At 35.3% G+C, this 9,492-nt stretch overlaps 1 pseudogene; it reads left to right on the top strand.

The window, feature by feature from the left end:
* The first annotated feature begins 3,725 nt into the window (after positions 1 to 3,725).
* LOC113288135 lies at positions 3,726 to 9,180 on the top strand (annotated as a pseudogene).
* The last annotated feature ends 312 nt before the right edge of the window (positions 9,181 to 9,492 follow it).

Genomic DNA, 9,492 nt, shown 5'->3' with positions numbered 1-9,492 from the left:
ACATATGGCAAAGTTCCAACAACCATAACCCTAACACTAACCAAGATATCAGTATGTTGAACCATAAAAAACATTAACAAGCAATTAATATATTATTTCAGTTCAAAAATTAGAGATACATCAACAATGGAATACATATATAATCTAAAGCAAAATTGAAACTGCACAAAAATGCAGTCAGGTTGATTAAGAATGACCAACTTACAAAATAATCAATAAATTTCATAAATCCCCTACAACGGTAGAAAATTTCCCTGAATTTATACCATCAGTTTGAGAGTAAATCCAACTCTAAACTTACGAAAACTCAATACTAGAGATTTTGAGAGTTACTTGTGAAGCTATTTTTGTTGAGTTTTAGCATCAGTACCATCGGATTTCGTGCATCAATATATTGAATTCATCACATGCAACGAAATTATACAAGTTATTAGTTAGATACAAATTAAATTTTGAATAAATTAGAGAAGATCTGTAACATATTCATCGTTTTTAAAACACAAAACAACATTGATGAACAGATCTGTAGCATATGAAGAATATTTGAAACAAAAAAACAAAATCCACAAATCAAAATCAACAACATTATCAATAAGGAATATTTGAATCAAAACTAAACAAAATTTTAACACAATTAACATCAGAAAGAATCACAAAAGGGACTTGAGAAAGAATACTCCAAGAATGTAACACAACACTTTGCATCTCCTTGAAGGTAGTTGATTCGGAAATAACATGAGAGATGCTTAAGTTGCAAAAGTTAATCTCTGTGACAACCATATTTACCTAACAAAAAAAGAAACTCAGTAAATTGCAAAGGATAATAAGATACAAGTTGCCTCCATAGAATGGAAGCAACCACCACAGGTTGTTTGGAGAAAAAAATTGAAAGCAACCAACCAAAGTTGTTTCCACAACTAGAAGCAACTACCACAGGTTGTTTAGAGAAAGTATTGAAAGCAACCAACTCAAGTTGTTTCCACAACTAGAAGCAACTACCACAAGTTGTTTTCAGAATTGGAAGAAAACTTGGACAAGTTGTCATGAGATTCAATATTAGTTTTTAGTAACAACAACATTCAATATAAACAGCTTGACAAGCTACATTGCTTGTGTCACTAACATAATGTAATCAGGTTGAACTACTATATTGTAACCTACAACATGTCCTGAGATTGAATATGTGATTCAGCATGTCTTGTAGCTTAAAATCTGGTCATGACGTAAATCACTCGGGGTTGCGCCCCTCGTGAGAAGTATATCAAGGCGAACAATGATTTATAAGCTTCAAAATCTACATTGCATGAATTCACTAAGCAATTGTATGCAGGTTGAACTACTAAATTGATTGATCACAAAAAATAGTAACAATATGACCTAACAAGTTCAACTACTATGTTGTTGTATCACCATTACAATCTGGCTTATACCCTGGTCATCATAAATCATGGTTACTTGAAAAACCATATTCAATTTCATTGTATATCAAAAATCATAATCATAAATTGAAAACATATAAAACAAAATGTACAAACATGCCAAATTCATGGTTAATCAAATATTATATTTACATCAATTTGTACATTACATGATTCGGGAAAAAAGTAAAATTAAAAAAGTATATCTTACCCGTTTTCGAGATTGAACTTGAACAAATCAAATAATTAGAAGAAATAAAATCAAATAGTGAATCGAGCTTCGTAAGATCTTTGCAATGAAATCAAACGCTAAAGAAGATTGAGGTAGATCTTCAGATTCAATGATTCATCCACAACTTCTGATTTGAGTTGAAAAATATATTTCTCTAAGCAAAATAGATTGCTAATTTAGACGCCGAACAACTGCCAACTTTAGGTTCTGGTTGAAGAACAATTATTCAGAACAAATGTTTTCTGATTCGATGAAGAACAAATTCAGTTTCAAATCATGAATTTATAATCGGATTCAGCTTATAAGTATGATGAAGAAAAAGCAACAGATTCAGAAAAATAATGATTTCAGTGAAAAAAGAACAAACAATCTTCAACGAATTTCAAATTGCATGTTCAATTGGAGATCCAAATCTGCTCTGCTCGTGCTTTACAATTTCTCTCTCTCAATTCTTCTATCGAAAAAACAGAAGAAACTAAACCTATTCCGTTCAGACATATTAAATGTTGTGGAGGTTAAAACCGGGATTTAAGACGTTGATGGATATTCAGACCCTTGCATATATTCCCTTGAAGGGTGTTCGTGCAAAGCCCATGGATACTAGGGGCATAAATAACATTCCCACTTTCTATAAAGGTGGAACCAATTGTTATTGGTTATCAGAACATCTATCAATAGTTAGATTTAGATGGGATCATAATCAATTGATGGTAATATAAATTAATAAATGTTGATTTGTTAGATATAGCAGTTTACAGATGCGGTAAATCGGTTCCACTAGTCTTCATTCCTCCCGTACATTTTTTGGGCATGAGTTTTAATCTCTATTACGACCGCTGTAGAAACATTTGGAGAAAATCTAAAACTCCGTTTCCATGGTTCTTATGTTTTTGATTAGATTATTTTTTTCCAGATCACATGAATTTTTATTGATAATCAAAAAAGATTTACATCAAGAGTCTGGAACCAGACATAAATGAAATAAAAGGACAACAATTACAAAAAAGGCTCACCACTCAAAGCCCACTACAACAATTCAACAAAATGTATAATAGTCCACATTGGGCATTTCAACTCTAATCAGAGATGAAGGTCTTCCTGTGTATATTTATCTTTTACCTGGAACTAATGTTGCACCTTTCTTTGCGCCACTGTCTGCTGAGAAATTAACTTCCCTGAAAATATGCCACTATCTTATTTGTGATAGCTTACACACTGCCTTTTCCCGTCTCCCCCTGATGAACCATGGAAACTGCCCTTGATCAAATTCATTTACTATTGTTTTTGAGTCAGAGACAATTATAATGTTTTGCTTCTCCCATATATCATTAAATGACTTTTATTTTTAAACTGGCATTTGTTAGATTTTTCTTTTAATCATATGCATTTTTTGTGATTTTAATATATTTTGTTTCAAAAAGAAGGAAAAACAAGTGAAAGAGAAATAAAGAACTAGTCGACAGGAATGGTGGTGGCTTGATCTGCCGGTGGGTATTATATATCGGAAATGATTAACATCCCGCAGGATCATCCCGTGAAGTGTGATTGTGCGAGAGAGGGAGTGGATCCCACCCTTAACCCACTCCCTGTAAATTCGCCGGGTTAGGGGGAGCCAGTGTTTTGTGTCTTACGGGATGGATCGCGGATTCAACCCGTGGTCAGTGTATCATCCCGATTATATACCCACATCACTTGGGTTTACAACTAATTTGTTTCTAAAGTAAGGGGGTAATTAGTCAAAAGATAGGTTGCATTTTAGTCACTGGCCAATTAGAATCACCAAAAAAGAAACATGATTATGATTTGTAATTTTGTATACGAACCCATTACTACCGTATTTCCACCTTTTATAATTCCTCAAGTTAGTTACTTACATGGTAGAATCTACTCCGTCCGTTTCTATTATAAAGGCGGAATTATAAAAATTTGTAGTTCTATTAGATAGGCAGACTTTCAATTTCAAGATGAGTTTTTTCATATATTGCCCTTATTTATTATAGGTAGTTATCACCATAATTAAGTTAATGTTTGTTGGAAATTGTACAAAATATAAAATGGGGACCGAGGGAGTATTAACTTTCCATCTGAGATTTCGATTTGCCCATCCCTAACTCTACATCAATTATTATCTTCAAATGCAGTTCGTTGAAACTATCTTTTGGTAAGTAAATTAGAGTTTTTTTTATCAGTTTTAATTAATGTATTTGTTCCAGTATATTCGATCTAATGTATTGTATTCAAGATGTTCTGCTTAAGTTTCCCAAAAATAAATAAATAACTGTTAGTACCTCACTATTAGAAATTAAATTAAATCAGGTAATATTTGTAAAGGATTTCGATGGTGATTTGTTTGATGAAATGTGTCAAAGAATATTGAAAGTAGTTAATAATGAGTTTCATTTGCATGCAATATGTGCGTTGATTAGATATAATGAGTTTCATTTCCGTTTGATGCAATCTGTGGTTTGAAGGGAACTCATATACAGTAGCAAAAAATTTTGATTCACTTATGTGATCAGACAGAATTGTGTGGTCATTTGTTTGTGATTGGAAATTCAAGCTCAAACAATATAGCTTACTGGTAAATAGTATTGCAGAATTAAGGTATGCAGGCACATAGTGCGTCTCCAACAAGTGAAATGACTGTTGTCTGTTCAGTGGCGGAGCCAGAACTTTGTTATTGGGAGGACAAATACAACCAATAACTAGTAACAACATTGTATACTATGGCGGCCTACGGCCGCCTGAAAATTTTTAATGCTTTTTTCAAATGTTTGCTACATAATATACATTATGTTGCAAATACTTTGAAATTTGACGTAATCACTTGTATTATCTAGGTCTGTTAGGATAATTTGTCAAATTTTGGGGGGACAATTATGCAAAATCCATAATTTCCAAGCCTAATTTGGCAACTTCTAAAATTCTAGTGAGGACAACTGTCCTCCCTAGTCCCCGTTCACCTCCGCCACTGTGTCTGTTGATGAAGCTATATGAGGCCACTGACATACATGTTGAGGATGTGTTTGCATTTTGAATGGTTCATCAGCACTGCATTGTCTAATTGTTACAGTTTTTTTCAGATTCAAATCAATTTTTGTTTTCCCCTTAAATCTGCCTTAAATTGCTGTTCAACTATTGAGACCCGTAACTTCACCACCACATTCCACATATAGCTGTTGAGTTAACACAGGATGGAGAAACTCTTTCCGCCAGTGCGAGAGTTCTCTCTCTATGATACGCATTTTGGTCTAGCCTAAAACGTCCCTGAAATAATAGGAACACATGAAAAATGTGACCGTACTTGATAGCTGAGTTACATGGAAAGTGTACATTCGATATTCCAGTGAACTTTAACAGTTTGCATGTTTATGTAATTGTTTTCTTATCGAGTTTGACAGATAGATATGTGGGTTACTTGATAGGTTTGCCTTGGAACTTAATTAGTTTGATGGTTGGGAGTGCAGGGAGTGTGCATGTTAGTTGTAGCCATTTCAGTTATGTGGTCGTTTATTTTGAATCTTGAAAATAGTTTCAAGTGGACACCATTTTTCGAACTTCGGATATTTTCTTTTTAAATCTTTGTTCAGTTCTTTTTCTTCTGTTATGATTTTTTTGTTTTTTGAAAATAGTTGTGTTATGATTTTACAGAGTGGAAGAAGGATTAAAGACAAGATGGTTGGGGTGGAGAGATATTGTGTTGTGACAGGTGGGAGGGGTTTTGCGGCCCGTCATTTGGTGACAATGCTCATTGAATCACGGGAATGGTTGGTTAGAGTTGCCGATTTAGGGCCCGAAATTAAGCTTGAACCATACGAGGAAGAAGGAGTTCTTGGTGAAGCTCTTCGATCAGGCCGTGCTCAGTATGTTTCTGCGGATCTTCGAGACAAAGCCCAAGTGATTAAAGGTCATTGATATTCTCTATATAAATGATTATGAGTTCATTAAGCTGGTTGATTTGTATTACTGGCTATCTATTTTCTCGATTTTTAAGGTCATATGAATTTATGTATCCATTGGTTAAAGCATATGAAAAGATGTTGGTCTATAGCAGTGATAAGACATTACCATATTGGCTCCAATAGAACCTTCTTTTTTATACTATGTAATCTTCTGAGCAATACTGTTTGTTTCTGCAGCCTTGGAAGGGCAGAGGTTGTTTTCCACATGGCTGTTCATGATCAACAATCACAAGCTGCATTACTCAGTCAATGTAGAAGGTAAAGAGTGGTGCTTTCATGCGCAAACCTAGGACTCAAGTAGTGAATGGTTCAAAAGTTCCTTTTTCGATGTTTGTTTTCTTATTTGCTTCAAGTGGGATTTCAGGAACCAAGAACATTATTGATGCCTGTGTAGAGTGCAAAGTGAAGAGACTCATCCATACTAGCTCTCCTAGTGTCGTCTTTGATGGGGTTCATGGTACAGATAATGCAGATGAATCAATGCCCTACCCATCTAAGGTTTTCCACATATAAGTTGTGCATTTTATACTGCCTACGCCTGATTATGTGCTGATAGATATATGTTCAAGATATTCTCGTACTGAGTCATCTTATGAAAAATATTTATTTTTTCCTTGAGACCGTTGTTGGATGTTTTACAATTTTAAGTGCATCCTAAAACTCGCAGCCTATCGTTTTTTGTTCAATCATATTTTTACCTGTTTTTCAGCACAATGATTCCTATTCAGCAACTAAAACTGAAGGAGAGGTGTTGGCTTTAAAGGCAAATGGTAAAAATGGGCTTCCAACATGCTGCATACGCCCCAGTAGCATTTTTGGTCCTGGTGATAGGCTGTTGGTTCCATCTTTAGTTACTGCTGCAAGAGCCGGAAAGTCTAAAGTAAGGATACATCAAATGGTACAGTAACTTATATTCTTACAAACCTCAGTTTCCATATATATATATATATATAGCAGGCTGATAATTTTACCCTTGACTTGCATCACCTAAAGTTTAACTCTTTTGAATATCTGCTTTCTCTTATAGAACGTAACTCTTATCTCTTTTGGTTTATAAATTTTTTTATCAGTTCATCATTGGTGATGGCAATAACTTCTATGATTTCACGTATGTTGAAAACGTGGCTCATGCCCATATATGTGCTGAGAAAGCTCTATCGTCAGGAGGGGAAATTCCGGAAAGAGCTGCTGGTCAGGTACTAATATTCACAGTGGATATATTTAAGAATTGGGAGGGTCAGCTGTCAATGTGCACACAGATAAAGCACTAGATAGTTTAACGTAGTATATCTCACTTATAACTTATCACAATGTATTAAGTACTAGTTCGCTGGTCAGTCCATGTTCTGGGATAGAAATATTTAAACTCTGATGCTTGCTCGCAGGCATACTTTATCACCAGACCAATGAAGTTTTGGGAGTTTGTCGCAGTTATCCTTGATGGTCTTGGCTATGAGAGGTACACCTTGAGTAACTTTATGAGCTAAAGCTTTCTTGAAGTAAAGAATGGAAGAGTGTGTAGGATTGATTAGGTAATTATTTCCATAGTATTAGCTTCTATGTTTAACTTTTTTACCCTAACAGACAAGTATCAAGATTCCAGTCCCTGTCATGAAGCCGATAGCGCAGTTGGTAGCTTTGACGTATAAGGTGTTAGGGCCCTATGGGATGCCTGTTCCACAACTTACACCTTCAAGGATTAGTCTGCTCACATGCAACAGAACTTTTAGTTGTTCGAAAGCCAAGGACCGGATCTTTTATACACCTATTGTCTCACTTCAGGTATGTCCAAAAAGGAAACAAGAATCTTGACCTGGTAGTCGTTGAGTGTGCTCTTTTGGACTTGGCCAATAGAGTTGCACAGGATGTGGTTTAGCTGATCAGTCCATTGCTTACTTCAATGTTTTTGACTAATGAATGTAGGAGGGCCTGAAGAGAACAATTGACTCGTACTCACACTTAAGAGCTGATTTAACAAAGAGAGAAGGACCATCCAAATCTTATTTGTTACTTGGAAGTGGAAAGGATATGAACCCATTCCTTTATGTTTTCATTTTCTTTTTCCACTTTAAAGTTGATGTCTGGAGATTTCTCGCTTTCTGTGCATGTCCAGTTATCAATACCCTTTGACTGCTGGTGTATCCTTATCTCCCTTCTAAATCATCAGTATATACTATCCTCCATAATGACTCCTAGTTTTGTGAGCTACTTGCTGAATCTACACAAAGAAGTGCAAAGAAAAATGACGTGTACCCATTTTCAATAGAATAAATTTATGATGATTCATGAACTTCTGCTGTTGCGATTTTGCAGCTGCTGACACACTTCTCTGGAGGGATCAAAAGCAGACAATCAGCGCACTGATTGTCCTGATTGCTTTCTACTATTACTTCATCGCAACTGAGTATACCATCATTACCGCTGTTTCAAAGCTTCTTATGGTGACAACATTCTTCTTGTTTGTCCATGGCTTTCTACCTTCTAAATTGTAAGGCCCACATCTGCTATATACATCTTCTCTATAGTAACTTTGTGACATTTACATTTTCATCTTTCGACCCAGTTTTCCGGACCGCCTTTTTACCGTCCCCTTTGCATATAATGAAGACGACATACCCCCTATTATTTTCATCACTGAAATTTCATATTTTACAGATTTGGCTATTCAATTGAGAAAATCCCTTCATCGAGTTTCCACTTTTCCGAGGAAAGGTGTCACCGGAATGCTCTGTTTGTTAGGTCCATTTGGAACTTAATCACCAATACGTTATAATCACTTTGCAAGGGGAAGGACTGGACCCTATTTGTTAAGGTATTCCAGCATTTGCGTGTACTTTATATATTCTGAGTTTAATGGTCAACTACTTCATAGTCCTACTAGGATGGTTAAAGTTTGGCCAAAATCACATGGTGGGATCTTGTTGACCGTGGTAGATGATCTGCTTTTATTTATCTAATACGCTCTTGTGCACTTTTGGCATAAACAGGTTTTTTCGTCTCTGTTATTCTTGAGCTTCCTTGGATCAAAATCAATTCAGTGCATATACTTAGTAGGTCAGTAACCATCTCTTTGTTTTGTTTCGTTTCTCTAGCATTCATCATATTGAGGATTGCACATGTATGGATTGGTGAAGTTTATATTCTGAAACTCTGAGTTTGTTCAGCATGCTATGAGTACTATGTCACCTATCTTATAAGCAAACAAACAAACATAACGGCAACGTTAACGTTAACACTCATCCATTGACAATAGAGCTCACAAATTTTAGGGTTTCTTGAACAGCCGACTAAACTTTTCTTAAAATAAAATGCAGGAGTTCTATTTGCTTTCACAGCTTTCTTTGTATATGAGAAGAAGGAAGAAGAAATTGACGGTCTAGCACACAAAGCTCTTTCCTTAGGTTGTAAAGTAAAATCAGATATCTCCAATAAATTCTTAAGATCCAACTGAGGATGATGATCCAATTCTAAGTACCTGATTGAGTCTTGTAAATGTGCATTTGTTTTTCTGCACATGTTTTGGGACGAAGCATTTTGGTAAGTAATTGAAAAGCAGATATGTGATAGAGTACTTGAATCTTGTGTCGTGCTCCTGCATTTCTTGCTAGTGTACAATTGTTTGGAACCAGTTTGAAAGTCAGGGGCTCTAATTTGTGTATACTGATGTGGTTTATTTCTTTAATGCAATCATTTTGTGTAAGCTTCTCCAATGGCATGTGTGTGGGGATAAATGTCAAAATCCATCTAGGATACACATCCATTTTCTCTAAAATCATTTTCCAATCCCGATATCTTAAACCAATGTATAGATGACTTTCGGTAGATAATGTCAAGGGGAATGTCTAAATCTTAGTCAGCTTTTACTTGATTGAATTGACTT

The sequence above is a fragment of the Papaver somniferum genome, chromosome 6 (genome assembly GCF_003573695.1).
Source record: "Papaver somniferum cultivar HN1 chromosome 6, ASM357369v1, whole genome shotgun sequence".
NCBI lineage: Eukaryota > Viridiplantae > Streptophyta > Magnoliopsida > Ranunculales > Papaveraceae > Papaver > Papaver somniferum.
Note: the sequence above shows the minus strand (reverse complement) of the source record. Positions and strands in the feature narration are given on the sequence as shown.